At 45.8% G+C, this 17,551-nt stretch overlaps 1 protein-coding gene across 2 annotated transcripts in view; it reads right to left on the bottom strand.

Moving 5' to 3' along the window:
- The window catches only part of Fbxo42 (F-box protein 42), a 60,407-nt gene extending 47,127 nt beyond the window's left edge, over window positions 1-13,280 (bottom strand). Inside the window, exon 1 of one of the 2 annotated variants that reach the window (XM_028754025.1) lies at window positions 13,105-13,280. The gene's annotated coding sequence lies outside the window, so the exon portion shown is untranslated. The remainder of the gene's footprint in view (window positions 1-13,104) is intronic. The other variant, XM_028754026.1, reaches the window with a different exon arrangement.
- Window positions 13,281-17,551: the final 4,271 nt, after the last annotated feature.

The raw sequence follows: 17,551 nt of genomic DNA, 5'->3' as shown, positions 1-17,551 counted from the left end.
AAAAGAAAAGAAAAGAAAAGAAAAGAAAAGAAAAGAAAAGAAAAGAAAAGAAAAGAAAAGAAAAGAAAGATCACAATTAAACTGCAATGCTTACACTTCTGTTTTTTGAGACCTATACTCTTCCCCCTTATGCAGTGTTGGGGATTGAACTGGAGACCTGGTACATGCTATGAAACCACCACTAAGTAAGCCTCATTTTCAGCTAAAAATGGAGATACTGGTTCTCTCCACAGACCTCATATAGCCTCAGTCAGTCCCATGATCCTCTGGACTCAGCCTCCAGAGGACTGTAATCACAGGCTTGTTCGTCCACACCTGAGAGCTGAATTTGAACTTGGTTTTAGTTAAATCTACTATTGATGGTGGAGAAGCACACGACATGTCAGAGGATGTCTTATGAAGACTGAGCTCAGGCTGCCAGGCTTGTGTGTAGACACCCAAATAGCTACCACAGACCCTGCACGTGTCTAAGAAAACATGGTATAAATATGCAAAGTATAGGGTAATTCTGCTTATAATAATCTGCCATAATTATAACTTTAAACAGAAGGCTTTGGTTGTAAAAATACAGTACAAGCCGGGCGGTGGTGGCGCACGCCTTTAATCCCAGCACTCGGGAGGCAGAGGCAGGCGGATTTCTGAGTTCGAGGCCAGCCTGGTCTACAGAATGAGTTCCAGGACAGCCCGGGCTATACAGAGAAACCCTGTCTCGAAAAACCAAAAAAAAAAAAAACAGTACAAATCAAGGAGAAGTTAGAAACAGAGCCATTTTCCTTTTTCAGACTGGTCTCTATCCACTCTGGGCTAGCCTTGAACCTGTAATCCTCTTGCCTCAGCTTCCTGATTGCCTGAGCCACTGTGTCCAGCTCTCTCACTACATTCCTCAGGCCTAGATCGTTAACAAAATTTAACTAACACTGGATTTTACTTTTATCTAATAAATTCCAACTGATTATATCAATGAAACTTTACTACAGTCAAATCTCAGAGTTTCATAAACTTACTCCACAGAGCCTGGTATCCTACTATGAGATTCTCACATATTAGTTTAATGCCACTGGAGAAAGGGAGTGCACACACGCACACACGCACACGCACACACCCCGCCCCCGTGCTTGCTTTACAGTGCTCACTTGTCCACAGCAGGCCATGTCCATCAAAGGCCAGCCTTACAGACTCTAATTCACTGTGCTCTGTACAGCCACCGTCGCGGCCAAACGCTTGCTCTAACATTTCCTAGGGCTGCATCTGTGAATCCCACTCAAGTGATTTCTGCTACTCCACAGGCAGAAGGAACACAAAGGGCAGAAGAACTTCACAGCTACTGCATTTGGAAACATTTATCCTTAAATATGTAAACTGGGGGTGGGGGGCTTGAGAGAACAAGGTAATTTTCAGGCATTTTTCCACTGAAAATAGTCATATACATATAGCACATGTGCAAAGGCAGCTTCATATACCTTCTTTGTAATAATAAAAACCTGCAAAACTGAGGTGGCTCTAACAGGGCCCCACAGCTTTGGTTGCCCTCGCCTAGAACACTCTACAGTAAGTAGTTCAGCTGGCCTCAACTACCTCTTTCATTCCACACCCAACTTAAACTGACTCTAGGTGGACATCAGCGGACTGCACCAACATCTCAAGCACTCTTCCCACAAGGAACTTCGGCTTTGCAAACACTGAATATCGATGAACCTTTAACTCTTGCTAATCTCCAACGGGTGTCACCAGGAAGCCTGCTCGCTGTTAAACCCTCACCTCTCTAACACACCAACAGGTATTTATCAGTACCAATGTTCTGCTTTCCCATAGTGTTGAGGAGCAAACCCACAGTAAACACTCTATCAACGGAGTGTGCTCCCAGGCCTCTATTTTAAGGCTATTTTGTCGTTTTGTATGTGTATGAGTGTTTTGCCTGTATGTATGTATGTATGTGTGCCGTGTGTACTTGGTGCCTGAGGAGAAAAATCAGATCCCCTGGAACTGGAATTACAGACAGCTGTTAGCTGCCATGTGGGTGCTGGGAACTGAACCCAGGTCTTCTGCAAGAGCAGCCAGTGCTCTTAACTGCTGAGCTGTCTCTCCAGGCCCAGTGTTTTTGGTTTTTAAGGCAGGAACTTAGTTAGTATGTAGCTGAGGCTGGCCACAAATTTACATTGATCTGCCTGTCTCTGCCTTACCAGTGCTGGGACCAGTGGCATGCACTACCATGCTTGCCGTGAGTAGTCTTGAATCAAAGTCCTTACTGATGAAGTCAATGCTAATGACTAATTGTAAAATACAACCTTGAAATGCTGAATGCTAAGGGTTCCTGTGTGAGTGTGATAATTGTGAAATATATAACCGGCCGTTCTTCTGTTTCCTGGCACACAACTTGTAAAAACAAGAGCACTTCCAAAGTAGAATCTTCTGCACCAATGTGTTAACTGACAACTAGCAGCCCTAGGAGCTTCAGAATTGGGGCTGATCACAGGAAAGATTAAGGCATGATTTAAAAAATCAAACTATTAGGCCAACCCTCCAATTGCTAACTTGATCACCAACAGCCAATGATTTAATCAATCAAACGAAAAGGCACTAGGCATGGTGTACGAGCCTGTCACCCCAGCTCTTAGGAGGCTGAGGCAGGAGGATCAGGAACTCAAAGTCATGCTTGTCTATAATAGAGAGTTTAAGGCCAGTTTGGTCTACATAATATTCTGCCTAAAAAACACAGAAACAAACTAAGAAGTCTATGTGTGGGGAGATTCCAGACTACTGAGTATGTTGAGGCATCTTGAGGTGGTGTCCAGAGGGACGTGGAGGCTGTGTGCCTTCCCACGGGACTCACTGTAGGCATCCCCACTCACCCACAGCTCGTGAGTGTGAGTGTGTGTGCCTGTGTGGCTTGCACATGCACATGGAGCTCAGAGCCGGCTTCTCCTCCGTCGTTCTCTGTCTTACCCCTTTGAGGCAGGGTCCCTTACTGTTTTTTGACTAGGCTGGCAGTCAGCAAACTCCAGCAACCCTCCTGCCAGGCCTGTGTGGATCACATCTAGTCTGCTGAGGACCAAACGCAGGTCTCCATGCTGCAGCAGTCACTTGGCACCCCAGCACCCCCTCGGCATCTTTTATAATACAGTAGTAAATGTAGTGTTTGTGAAGGTTCTGTGGCCCAAAGAGGAAGTCATGAGACACCAGACTTTCCCCTGGCATCGGGAGCTGGGTCACTCTGACAGTGCTGAACCCCCAACCTTGGTATCTGAAACTGCCTCCAGGTAGTGTCTGAATGAAATGCATTACTGAATTTGAGGATACCTAATTGGTGCATTCTGCTGCTTAGTTGAGGGGGTGAGGGGTGAGGAGATGGACTCCTGTAATCTCAGCAGTAGATGAAGCTATGACAGTAGTAGGAAGCTATGACAAGAGAACTTGAGTTCTAGGCCAGTCTAGGGGATACACAGCAAGTATAACGCCAGCCTGGGTTACTTGAGAAACACTCTCAAAACAAACAAAAACTAAAATTGTCAGACATGCTGTCCCCAGGGGCTAACCCACAGTGAGATCAGTGGCCTTCCCCACAGACTTCACTGCAGCCACTGGGCTCCTGTCCTCAGACAGTTTCAGATCTCTGGACCTCTGGCCTCTGTTCTCGTTGGCCATCCAAGTGTCTGAACTGTCCCTCTCCACTTGGGAGTGTGGTAAGATCCTCGGCTAACAGAGTTCTCCTTCTAACCTCTGTCCTCTTAGGCAGGAGAGCCATCATCTTAGGGCTATGTGCATACTTGAGAGAGGCAGCCTACAAGAGCAAAGCCAGTGCAGGTCTATCATACAGACAGCTTCTGCTTCTCACCGCCTCACGAGTCAGACTCTATCCACTGATCACCTACCTAATTAAAACCCACATCTCTTTCCTTATTGCTATGGTTTCCAATGAAGCAGAGAGCAAGGCAATAAATAGCAGGAAGAAACTAAGATGTAACACACACAGCCAGAATTTTGCTCCAAGGTAACAAGAAAGCCTCAAGAAAGGAGAAAAAAAAAAAAAAAAAAAAAAAGTCTAGTCATCCTTTAATCCCAGCACCTGGGAGACAGAGATAGGTGAATCTCTGTCTGGTCTCTGCAGCAACTACTACCAAAACAGCCAGGGCTACACAGAGAGACCCTGTTTCAAACAAAACAAAACACAACCAACAAAAAGATACCATGTGCAGCCAGTGGTTCATGCTGCAATCCTCAGGACCAAGGACTACTGCAAGCTCAAGGCCAGTCTTGTATATGGAATGGATTCTAGCCCTGCTGAGGTTACAGACTGAGACTGTCTCAAAAACAAAGCCAAAGGTATCACGTCCAGATACAAGGAAAGTGACATTACAGACTATCCTTGATGCTCTGTGTCACCCCGGAATATATTCCCCACTGCAGGTGGGAAAGTAGAATGACCACAGTCAGCAATGCTGCAATTGGGGCTTAATGGGTCAGCACTTAAAGGACCAGTAAGATACACTCACTTCCTTCTGTGCAGGACAGTTTTTATATCAACAACCCAGTGAGGGTCACCTGACAACCAAGCCTGAAGACTGAGTTCTAGCAACAGGACTCAGAGGTGGAAGAAGAGAACCAACTCCCAAAGGCTGTACAATGGTATGCCACAGTCACACACTCTCAAAAAATGTAATTTTAGAAATAAATGTTTGGACAAGGGGTAAATATGAGAGGGTAAAATGATACATACATATGAAAATGTCAAAATGAAATCCCAGTACTTTACATGCTACCTAAAAACTTAAGAAAAAAAACAAAGACTAAGTGCTTACTATGCAAAGGGCCCTGGGTTCCATCCTAGCACCTTTAAGACAGATGGATGGACAGACATGATAAATTCTTTAAAGAACCCACAACTAAGAATATGCTCTACTAAAAATAAATACTCCTAATTTTTTTCTTTTTTGAGACAAGGTTTCTCTGTGTAGCCCTGCCTGTCCCAGAACTCACTCTAGACTAGAGAGTGAAGCCTCAGAACGTCTCGAGTCGGGGCTTCCAAGTGTGCACAGTGTCCGGCACACTCCTGATTTCACTGTCTCTCATTTCCAACTCTAGCTCAGTTTACAAATTCTCACATAAAGCTGACACGTTCCCACCACACTGCCAGCCAAGAGAAGGACAATCCCCAGCTAGGACGTAAGGGCTTAACTCCCATGCTGTTGTTTGTGGTTTAATTTTGTTGTTGTGTGTGAAGCCATTGACTCTCTATCCTCCTGCCTCAGCCTCCAAGTCTAGAATTATAGGTACATGATACATTTAGTGCTGGTACATCATTATTAAAGCATAAATCAAAGCTTGAAATGGGACGAGGCTTTTAGTTCAGTGGTTAAACGCTTCCCTACCACATTCAAGGCCCTGAGTTCAATCCTAAGCAGCTAAGAAAAGTAGAACAAAACCAGAACACACTTGCAACAGGAGAGGCTCTAGATAAGCAGAATGCATCAGCGTGGGTTGTCCTAGCAAACAAGTAGGCAGAAGCACACCAAGTTCTTTCTCTATCTTGGTTTTCTTTTTCAGTGCTGGGGAGTCTTTGCCATGCTATGCAACATGAGCTCTCTATCACAGAGTGATACAGCCCAGAATAGCCACTGAGTGCTGCCATGCCATTCATGTGAAGCATTGTTCTCAAATGACTCCACAAAGCTAAGTAACTGAACTAGCATGTGGAAAAGACAAGACTGCTACAACAGTGTTTGCTCTAACACTGATCAGAAACGAGAGTTCCCCAGACACTCCTCCCCGACAGGATGGAAAGGTCGGGGGTGAGACAGGGTTTATCTATGTAGCCCTGCCTGTCCTGAAACTCACTCTGTAGTCCAGGCTGGCCTCCAACTCACAGCAATCCTCCTGCCTTAACTCCTGACTGCTAGTATTAGAAACATGAGATGCCAGCCATACATGGCGGCACATGCCTTTAATCCCAGTACTTGGGAAGCAGAGGCAGGTGGATCTCTGCAAACCTGAGACCAGCCTCGTCTACATAGAAAGTTCTAGACGCCAGTCAAAAATACATAGTGAGACCCTATCTCCAAAAACAATAACTTCAGGCCTGGACTACATAGTAAATGATTTCCAGGCTACACTGAGCAAAGCATGAGACTCTATCTCAAATAAATAACCCCCTGAACCCTTGTTCTTTAAACCCAAGACCATTAGCATGACATGTTATTAAAAGATTTGTTTACTTATGTGTTTGTGCAGGACCAAGTGCAGGTGCCTGAGGAAGTCAGAGGACAAGGAGCTGGAGCTGGAGTGGCAGGTGGTTGTGAGCTGCCCCATATGGGTGGTGGGAGCTGAACCCCAGTCCTCTGCAAGAGCTCTTAACTGCTGAGTCACCTCTCCGCCCCGACATGTTCTTTGCTTTTATTATTTGGGGATGGGGGGAAGGACTAAGCGCAGTTAGGGCCTTGTGTACGCTAGGCAAACACTGTATCACTGAGCTCCATCCTCAGCTCCGGTTAAAACCTTCCTTAAACACATCGTTCATGGGAATTAGCGTGTTGTTAGTCACTGTTTGGGCGGAGGGACTGGGCCTGGCAAGCCTCTTCACTGCTGAGCCGTTTCTTCAGTCTCACCTCCCCTACTCCTTTTAAACTTTCTTGTAATGAACTATACCACTCGCTGCTGTTCTGAAGTACACAGTTTGGAGGCATAAGTCCTTTTGCTCACTGTGCACAGTACCCATCTCAAACAGACAGTCCACATTCATCAACTGTACAGTCCCCATTCTCCCCTGCCCCAACTTCTGGATGCTATCCCCACATGGTCTATGGCTAGGGATCTGACAATTACTTGTGAATGGATTCAAAGGGGATTTTCTCTTACATGTTAGGCTCATCTCTCATAGTGCAGCATTTTCCAAGTTCACCCATAAGTTGTTAAAATCTCAAAATGATGCTACCTATTAACATTTTAAATGTACACGCCAGGTATTACATAGCCTACCTCTGGAAATGTCCAAATTAAACCTTAGCACAATTAAGGCTCAGGAGATAGCTCAGTGGAAGTGTTATGTAAGCATGAAGACCTGAATTCAGACCACCACCCACACAAAAATTAGGGCAGAGCAGCATGTGCCTGGAGTCCCAGGACTCAGCAGGTGGATGGATCTCTGAGGTTTGACAACCAGTCTAGCCAATCTGTGACTTCCAGGTTCAGACACAGACATATAGACACACACACACACACACACACACACACAAAGGGGAAGAAAGAGGAAAAGAGAGAGAAAAAGAGAAGAGAGAAAGTGACCTTTTAAAAAGATTTTTAAAAGAAACTGTATAATGGAAAAGGAAAAAAAAACCCACAATCTAACTAGCCTGCCTTCTAAGAAAATAAAGGAGCATTTGAGGGAGCCTGGGGAACATTACCCGCTAAGGTTAAAACTTGCTTGCCCTTGTAGAAACTAATGGAACTACCTCAGAACTGTGTCTATGTTAAAATGTAAAACAAGTTACTGTCAAGGCTGAAAGTAGAGCTCAATGGTAGAGTGGTGGAGTTGTAGCAGTGACCAGAGCACAGAGAAGTCCCTAGATTCAACTCAGGAGGAAGAGAGGGAGGGAGGGAGGCAGGGAGGCGGGGAGGCGGGGAGGATGTGTGTATTATCTAAGCTAAGCTACAATCCAGAACAATAAGGTTTCACATACTTTATCATTCATTCAAACACACACACACACCACACACACACATTAAAAACACAGCATCCCAAAGTACCACACAATACTTCCACCTTCTGAAACAAAACACAGAATAACATTGGGAAAAATAAAATGATTTTTTTAACAAATTAAAAGTAAAAAATGTAATATAAGAACATCCATAACCCCTGTGTGAATGAATTACGATTTGAGAAAAAATAAATTATAAAAAAAAAAAGAACATCCAGAATTCAGAGCCAATCTGCCTTCTAATCACACACATCAGTAAAGAAATGCAAATTTCAAGCAACAGGAACTTCACTAAGTCATAATTTCTAAAATTTGCAATGTCACAGGAACAATTTCAGAAATAACATGTATTATGCACTCAATTCTAGGTGATTTTGAAATGACTTATAAATAGGTCATCTCCTCCGTGTAACAAACTCACAGTACAGAATGATGAGTGGCTGGGTATGTGGCTCAGCTGGTAGAGCACTTGATGAGTAGGCTCGCACAGCCCACACCTGAATCCTCAGCACCAATAAACCAGGCTTGGTAGTACACACAGGCCTGTAATCCTAGCACCCAGGAGGCAGAGGCAGTAGGATCGGAAGTCCTAAATCATCTTCTGTTACAGTGAGTTCAAGGCCTGTGAAAATGTACAGGGCCGGATGGGCGTGGTGCACGTGTCTGTAATCCCAAGCCTACAGAGCCAGCGGGATGCAGGAAGATAGAGAAGTTCCAGGCCACCTTGGGATCCACTAAACTTGTCTCAGAAAAAAACAAACAAACAAAACAAGCAAACAGGGGAGGGTAGAGGGTTGGAGGGACAGCTGAGCAGCAGTTAAGGACACCCCTGCTTACCCACAACACCTGAGTTAGATTCCCAGTATCCACATGGCTGCTCAAAACCTCTGTAACCCCAGTTTCACAGGATCCAGTGCCACCTTCTGACCTCCATGGGCACCAGGCTCACAAACATACACGCAGGCACAAAGATACATGTAGGCAAAAGACCCATACACACATACAAAAAACAAAACCACAAAACAGGGCTGGGCACGTAGCTCAATGGCAAATCATTTGCCTAGTATTTGCGAGGCCAGGGCTCGATCCCTGGCACACTTCACTGCCACTACCACTCTCACCACCACCATTACCGCAGCCACAATTAAAACATAATGCCTCATGTGTTAGTTTGTCCAAAAAAAAATTTTTTTAAAGTGTCACTCTGCCGGGCTGTGGTGGTGCACGCCTTTAATCCCAGCACTTGGGAGGCAGAAACAGGCAGATTTCTGAGTTCGAGGCCAGCTTGGTCTACAGAGTGAGTTCCAGGACAGCCAGGGCTACACAAAGAAACCCTGTCTCAAAAAAAACCAAAAAAAAAAAAAAAAAAAAAAGTGTCACTCTGAAGTTGTCTCATTCAGAATCTGCAAAACTTTCACTAATGGGAATGCTTGCTGCCTGAGCCTGTGACTCACTCAGCAAGGCTCTCCCAAGGCTGCTAGATCTTTGACAATTCAGAAACTATAACTGGGGCATGCATGCTGTGTAGGAAGCATCATGACAGTGATGAATAAAAGGGGAAAGAACTAAGGACAAAGACTTTAAGTATTCTCCAACCATGGCAATGCACACCTAGTATCCCAGGCCTAGGGAAAGGAGGAGGAGAATGAAGAAGACCTGGGCTAGCATAGTCTACATACTGAGAGATAAGAAAGAAAGAAACAACAGCTGGATTCCCAGCACCTACATGATGGTTCACAACATCCACCACTCCGACTGTGTGTGTGAGTGTGTGTGTGCGTGCGTGTAGAGAGGTCCCGTGTCCTCTTCTAAACTGTGAGGGCACCAAGAAATACATGCTGAATATATACACACACAGGAAAAACATCTATACACATAAAATAAACCTAAAAAACAAAAATTTTTAAAGAAATAAAGAAGCCTGACGGTGGGGGCACATGCCTTTAATCTCAGCACTCAGAAGGCAGAGGCAGGTGGATCTCTGTGAGCTGGAGACCAGCCTAGTCTACAGAGTGAGTTCCAAGTAGCCTGGGCTATATAGTGAAATCCTATATCCAAAAAGAAAAAAAAAAAAAAGCAAAGCAATGAATGAAGGAAATGACTTAACAGGCTAGGCAAAGCTCTGAAAACCTCCCTTCTCTCCCCAGGTTGGAGGAGCAGTTACTATACTACCAGAAGCACATTGTTTTTCCTGTCTGGCTTTCCATTAAGCTTCAGACAAGTTTTAGATAAAAAACCAGTCCTTAGAAAACAGTACCTCCTTCCTCAATTCCCAACACAGAGGACCTTTTAATAGATGTTTTACTGAAAATACAGAATCTTCTAATTCTTTTTACTGTTTTGTTTTTCCTTAATAGTGTGGGTCTCATTTTGAAGCCCTGGCTATCCTAGAACTCAGTATGTAGACCAGGCTGGCCTCAAACACACAAGAGATCTGCCTGCCTCTGCCTCCCAAGTGTTGGGATCAACGGCCTGCACTGCTGAGACTGTTTTTACATATTTCAGAGTACACTCTTTCAAAGCACGTTCACAAAACTTATCTCTTTTTATCTACATAATTACCTTGTAAAGTGGAAATCCTATTATCAAACCGAGGAGCTTTGCGTTTTATTAAGACTTGTTAATTCACTAACTAAAACGCTCTGAAAACATATAATCACATACTCTCCTCATCTCTAGAACAGCTTCCCGGGAGACTTCAGCATGCTTATAAACCAAGGCTTTGCTAGCCTTTCCTCTGCCAGCTCTTTACAGAAGGTGGCGATCACACAGCTACATAAGATGATATTCAACACTAAGAAGCATCCTAGGAGCAGGGAATTAGTGGCACACACCTTTAATGTGTGGCACTCAGGAGACAAAGGCAAGCAAATCTCTGAGTTCAAGGCCAGCCTGGCCTACAGAGTGAGTTCCAAGGACAGTCAGAACTATACAGAGAAACCCTGCTCGAAAAACCAAACATAAAAATAAAAAATTACAACAGCATCCTAGGGCTGGAGGGACAGATGGCTCAGTGGTGAAAAGTTCCTTCTGGTCTTGCAGAGGATCCAAGTGGAGCTCCTAGCACCCAACCAGATTGGACACAACCACAGTAATCCCAGCTCCAGGGGAGCTGATGTCTCTGCTATCTCTCTCTCTCTCTCTCTCTCTCTCTCTCTCTCTCTCTCTCTCTCTCTCTCTCTCTCTCCTATCCCTTTACCCCCTCCCCCAACACACACACATACACACATATTTTTTAAACAATAAAAATATATCTTTAGCTGGGCAGTGGTGGCGCATGCCTTTAATCCCAGCACTTGGGAGGCAGAGACAGGCGGATTTCTGAGTTCGAGGCCAGCCTGGTACACAGAGTGAGTTCCAGGACAGCCAGGGCTACACAGAGAAACCCTGTCTCGAAAAGAAAAAAAAAAAAAGAAAAGGAAAAATATATCTTTAAAAGAAAAGGCATCCAGAGGCTGAACTGGCTCTTCCTCTAGACAACCTAGGTTCCATTCCCATCACCAACATGGCAGCTCACAACTGTCTATAACTCCGGTTCCCATGGGATGGACACAAGGCACTAAGGCATGCTAATGGAATGTGTAGGTCCGTGCTGACAAAAATACCCACAAACTTAAAATTAAAAAGATAAATCTAAAAACAAACAAACAAACAAACGCCATCCTTAGCTGTTTTTCCTGCTCTTTCTTGTTTTGTACCTGAGTCAGGTACCAGGGAGTAAGCCAAAATGCTGCAGAGTAAATGATGTCCCAGAGTTCCACCAAAACCTGATGCTGTGGCACAGCATCGAGATCGATGGCAGGAGCGTAATGTCAAACCACCACTGAATCCATGATCCTCTATTAGCAAACTAATAGGCAGAACGGCCCTTCAATTTCCTAGTCTTGGTTCAACTTACATCTTTAGCTAAGAAACTAAGGAAGTCTACACACTTCTATTTAAAAAAAAAAAAAACTGATTTAAGAAAGAGGAGACTGGTCAAAGAGCTAGCTAATAGTAAATGAACTAATTGTTATTTTAACTTAATACTTGTCATTACAGTGAAGTGCACAAAACTCTCTTGTCTCAACATAGATTGAATGCTGTATTAAATTGGGTTTATCTAAAGCAAACAGCTACAGGATATAAACTGATTAACACGCAACAGAAAGGACACCTAACCAGACTAGACAATTGAATGCTCTCTCAAACAGAGAAATACGACACAAGGGGCATCCCTGTCCAGCTTAAGGGCTGCAGACTGAATTCTAAGTGATGGTATCTCTTCGCCAATTTCCCTTGTCCCTTTAAGTCCATGATGTCATCATTTTTAAGCACAAGCAAAACCCGATATGTTACAAAAGATGTTTGGTGTGTCCAAGCAAAAGAGAGGGTCCCAACAATTCACAACAGCACAATTCAAAGTGAAGCCATTCTTGCTCAATGAAAAGGCCACCCATCATCAAACATCTTCTCTACCCTAGAGAAATGAAACCAAAGCCTCTCAATTACTACCATCTCAACAACAAAAAGTTCCGAGAAAAATAAATAAATAACACAAATGGTCGAGTGTTGCCTCCGGCGAGTGAAAACCGGTAATGTGTCCGGTTCTGCATCTAGATTCATCAGAACGCTACCACAGAAAAGTCCAAACGTTTTGGCCACTGAGAAACGAAAACGATGCTTTTATTTTCCTATTAAAACTCAGAGGATCCAACAGACAAAGCAATCGGTTTATTCCAAAGGTTTCCAACCAACTCCAGCATCTGAAGTTTTCTCTGCTCAAACTATCAGAATCTCACCCAATTGTGTTTTCATTTACAAGCTCGTTGCCACCCTCCACAAACAATTCTCACCAGGGGCAAGCCTTTCTCAGTCACAACGTGGACTGCTGTGTCCAGCCAGGAGAGCTGCAGTCCCCACTCCTAAGCGAACACTCAAACGGCTAGGGGTCAGGAAAGGAACTGCTTGTGTTTCATTTCGGCAGCCAATTCCAAAAATCACCTCTCTGCAGCTGCAGCTTCCTAGCCGCCGGCCCCCTCGCCGCAGCCCCAATTCGGGAGGGCAGCGGTCTCCCGCTCTTCACCGAGGACTTAAGGGTTTCAGGGGGCGGGGTGAGGCTCCATGACACCCCGAAAGCCATTCTTGCCCTGACCACGCATCCTCTCCCGGCCCGGATGAGGACCAGGACCACGCTGCCGAGGAAGAGGGCACAGGTTTGCACCCATCCCAAGGGCTGGCTGCAAAGGGGTGCCTGTCCCCACCTCAGCCTGGGAAGCCGAGGATGACGACAGCAAGACCCCAGGCCCGCCAAGACCCACGCCCGCGCAGGACACAGGGCCCGCGCCGGACTCGGGGTGCCCCGGGGTCCCCAGGAATAAAGTGCAGGAGGCGTCGGCGCCCGGCCGCAGCCCCGCACCGGGAGAGGCCTCACCTGGCCCAGCCCGCTCCGCGCTCTCGGTTTCGCGTCTCCGGCGACGGTGGCGAAGGAGCCAGGGCCAGGGTCGGAGCACAGCCGCTCTGCCTCAGGCCGGTGCTTGCTGTGCTCGGAGGATCTTCACAGCTGGCGGAACCCAGGGTCGCCCGGAGCCGCCATCTTCCTCCACTCAAACGCCGTCGCGGCTACCGCCACCGCCGCCGCCGCCGTCCCTGATGCCACCGCCGCTGCTGCTCAGACTGGGAGAAGACAGCGCGCAGTGCGCATGCGCCGGGGCGGGGCGCGGAGGAAGCGCGCGCGCACACACACGTCAGCGCGACCGGCCTTCGCGCGGTGGCCGCTGGGCGGCGCCATATTGAGAAGGGCCGAGGGAGCGGAGCTTCCTAGGACTTCTGTCCGGAGGCGGCGCGGCTCAGCGCCGGTACCTGAGCTATTTTCCCGGTTGTGTGAGACTACAGACTTAGGTTTAAGTCATTTGTGCCCACAGGTTCCCACAGGTTGAGCATAGGGAAAGGGCAGTGGCCAATGGAAATGCCCTTTAGCTATCGCCAGGGAGAGGGAGAGGGAGTGAGGGAGTTCACCGCGTTACCACCTTTTTTTTTTTTAAATGAGGAAACCCAGTCTCAGAGCTCCCCATGTAGAGTGAGTCTGGGAAGAAACAGGCCTGTGTGTTTTTCCTCTGTGCTTCTCACTGTGGCCATCACCGAAGAATGAATGGGGTCCCGCTCCCGCAAAAGTCTCACTTCAAGAAAGCTGAGAACCGTCTAGAACCTACCCCTACAGGTGTGGTTTAAGGAAATACCAGATACAGAGAGCTCAAGGGATAAAGTAGGCCTAGGCTAGTAGCCCTTGAGACTTAGGACAAGGTGAGAAGCACCACGAGGCTTGGTGTCACACAACTTTTAAGCCCAGCTATGCAGGAGGTTTAACGGCAAGAACTGCTTGATCCAGGACTTTGAAGCTACTTTAAGGAAGCTCAATCTACAAAACGTTCAAGTTCCTCAAATGAGCATTACAAAAAACTGGCACACACTGTATGAGAAACTAAGAAATTCCATTGGCCTGGCATGGTAATTGACCATTAATCGCAGCACTTGGGTGTCGGAGGTAGGTAGATTTCTGAGTTCAAGGCCAGCATGGTCTATATAATGAGACCCTGTCTCAAAGAGGAAAAAAAAAAAAAGAAGAAGAAGACGTCTTGGCCTGCAAGATGGTTCAGCAGGTAAGGGTGCGTGCCCCCAAGCTTGAAGACCTGAGTTCAATCCCTAGAACCCATATGGTAGAGGGAGAAAGCTGGCTCTAACTCCTACACTTTACCCTCTGATCGTCATTCCCAAACAATGACGCTTGTGAACATATATACAGTAAATATTGCATGAGCATATTGTGTGCACCACGTGTGTGGGTGCCCTTGGAGGCCAGAAGAGGACGTCAGATCCCCTGGAACTGGAATTACAGGCAGTCGTGATCCCCACCACCACCATGTGGGTGCTGGGAATTGAACCTGGGTCCTTCTGCAAGAGCTGTACATGCTTTGACCATCTCACCAGCCCTGTAACCTTAAATTATAAACATGTTCTAAAAACTCAAGCTGCCCTGAGATAGCTCAGCAATTAGGAGCCGCTTGCCCCTCTTAGGAGAACCTAAGTTCGACTCACAAACTGTCTAATACTAGCTCCAGGGGATCTGACACCCTATTTGGCCTCTTTGGGCTCACACACACACACACACACACACACACACCATAAATAGAAACAAAATAAAAAAAGATTCAAATAATACTAACTGCTACTGGGTGGTGGTAACACACACCTTTAATTCCAGCACTCAGCACTCGGGAGGCAGAGGCAGGTGACTCTCTGGTTTTGAGGCCAGCCTGGTATACAAAGTGAGTTTCAGGATAGCCAGAGCTATTACACAGAGAAACACTGACTTGGGGGCAGGGGTTTGGGGCTGTGTGTGGAAGAACTGCTAGGTCATGTTAGAGTTCAAATCCAGAACCATTTTACCCCTAGCTCAAAGATGGCAGGGAGGTTTGTTTTTTTTACAAAAAGCTTTATATTAATATTCATCACATATAGACTAGCACCCAGTAGAGACTCACTGAATATTTGTAGAGTAAAAGAATGAACTGGGAATTTGAGAGCTAAGGGGGGATTCAGTGGATGCATATTTAATGAACACCTACTATACACCAGAGTATGTAATAAGTCTTTTTGGTTGTTTCGGTTTTTTTGTTGGAGATAGAGTCTCACTGTGTAGTCCTAATTTGCCTGGAGCCCTCTATGTAGACCAGGCTGGCCTCCAACTTACAGAGATCTGTTTACCATACCTCCCAAGTACTGGGATTAAGGTGTTTTACCATCATACCCAGCCCACTTGAAGGGTTTTTGATGAGAAGCCATATGCTGTAGAACAGGCTAGCCTTATAATTTCTATGTAGTACAGGCTGACTTTGGACTTATAAGTGATCCTCCTGCCTCAGCCTCCCAAGTGCTGGGTTCAGATTTATCTTTCAGCCACAGCATGAGTCTCACACATATACACGTGTAGAACACACATATATGCAAAGATTTTAACCTATATTTCTGAGAGTGTATATGAGGGAGTGGATGACGCTCAGAGAACAGCCCATAGGTAGCAGTTGGCTATCTATCTCCTTCCACCACGTGGTTCCAAGGGAGCAAACTGGGGTCATCAGGATTGGCAGTAAGTGCCCTATCAACTGAGCCATCTCCCCAGCCTGTGACCTAAGTATCACTAACAAGGTCCTGGATACATAAAGAGCTCTTACAAGAAAGACAATAAACAATAAACATATGTGCATATTAACTGCACTATACAGAAAAGTTATTAAAACGAATTACTTACTACTAGTTCACGTTTTCTGATAGTTTTTATTTTTACGATGTACATGTAAGGGGATGTGTGTGTGTGTGTGCATGTTTGTGCTATGGCATGTGTGTAGAAATCAGAGGACAACTGCAGCTGCCTGTCCTTTCCTTCCACCTCAGTTGAGACAGGGCTTCTTTGTTGTTCCCTCCGGAGGACTCCAGGCTCCCTGGCCCATAAGCATCCAGGGGTGCCCCTGCCTCACTGTAGGCACACTGCCATCACAGAGACCATTACAGACACTGGATGCTGCTATGCCCAGATTTAGGTAGGTTCTGTCCATTTGTTTGTTTGTTTGTTTGTTTTTCAAGACAGGGTTTCTCTTGTTCCAGCCCTAGCTGTACTGGAACTCACTCTGTAGACCAGGCTGGCCTTGAACTCAGAAATCTGCCTGCCTCTGCCTCCCAAGTGCTGGAATCAAAGGCGTGCTCCACCACTCCCAGCGAATGCTGGGTTTAAAGACATATACCAATATGTCCCTCTCAAACTTTACCCTCCCTCCCTCCTTTCTTTCTTTCTTTCTTTCTTTCTTTCTTTCTTTCTTTCTTTCTTTCTTTCTTTCTTTCTTTCTTTCCTTCTTTTGTCTTTCAAGAGAGGGTCTCTCTATGTAGCCCTGGTTGTCCTGGAACTTTCTAGGCTGGCCTGGAACTCAGACACCTGTCTACCTCTGCCTCCTGAGTGCTGGGACTAAAAGCATGTACCAGCTTTGCCTGGCAAATTTCTTTTGCTTAAAGAGAAAAGGAGGAAAGAAAGAAAGAAAGAAAGAAAGAAAGAAAGAAAGAAAGAAAGAAAGAGAAAGGAAGGAAGAAAAGAAAACCACATACAGCCCAGCATTAAAGTTTTTTGTCCGTTTGTTTAGTTTTGTTTTTATGCGTGTATGGATGGGTTCATGTGTCCACCACTCAAATCTTAACTACCTATGCCTTCTCAGCTTGTGCTAGGGACAGTCTGACTATGGTCTTAGTGCTTGCATTCCTACCACACCTGGTTTGAAGGCGATTTCCTAACATAAAAGCCAAGCATGAACTGTGGCTAAGGACATTTCGCCAGAAACAGAAGCACATGTTCTGCCAATATATGAATCTTGCCACGATCTCAACTTCTGGGGCTTCCCCTTGGAAAACAAAAGTGCCCTGGAGTCTTAACTGTGAAATTTCTGTCCCATGCCCTCCACTTGTGGAGAAGCAAACAGTCCAAGCAGAGAAGGGACTTGCCCCAGGTCTCAGGGGTTGCTGGCCTCTCAAGCAAAGAAAGGACTTGCCCCAGGTCTTGAGGGGTTGCTGGCCTCTTGGTCGCTCACTTAAGTGGAACAAAAGTTATTATTTTTGCAGCATCCTCAAATTGTTGCCAAGATTTATGTCTTTCTGATTCTCTTGAAAATCACGGCTAGATTGTCCTGTCTTTAGGGTTGTCTGCCACAGAGGAATTAAACTGTCTCCCTCTGTTGACCACACTCTGTAACTACAAGGCTGAAAATTAGTCCATTCCTCTGAAATGTTGGCCAGTATAGCTGATGTAAGAGAGTTTCATTCATGTCACTGTTTCCAAGACA

Source organism: Grammomys surdaster, unplaced genomic scaffold (assembly GCF_004785775.1).
Source record: "Grammomys surdaster isolate TR1022 unplaced genomic scaffold, NIH_TR_1.0 125977, whole genome shotgun sequence".
NCBI lineage: Eukaryota > Metazoa > Chordata > Mammalia > Rodentia > Muridae > Grammomys > Grammomys surdaster.
Note: the sequence above shows the minus strand (reverse complement) of the source record. Positions and strands in the feature narration are given on the sequence as shown.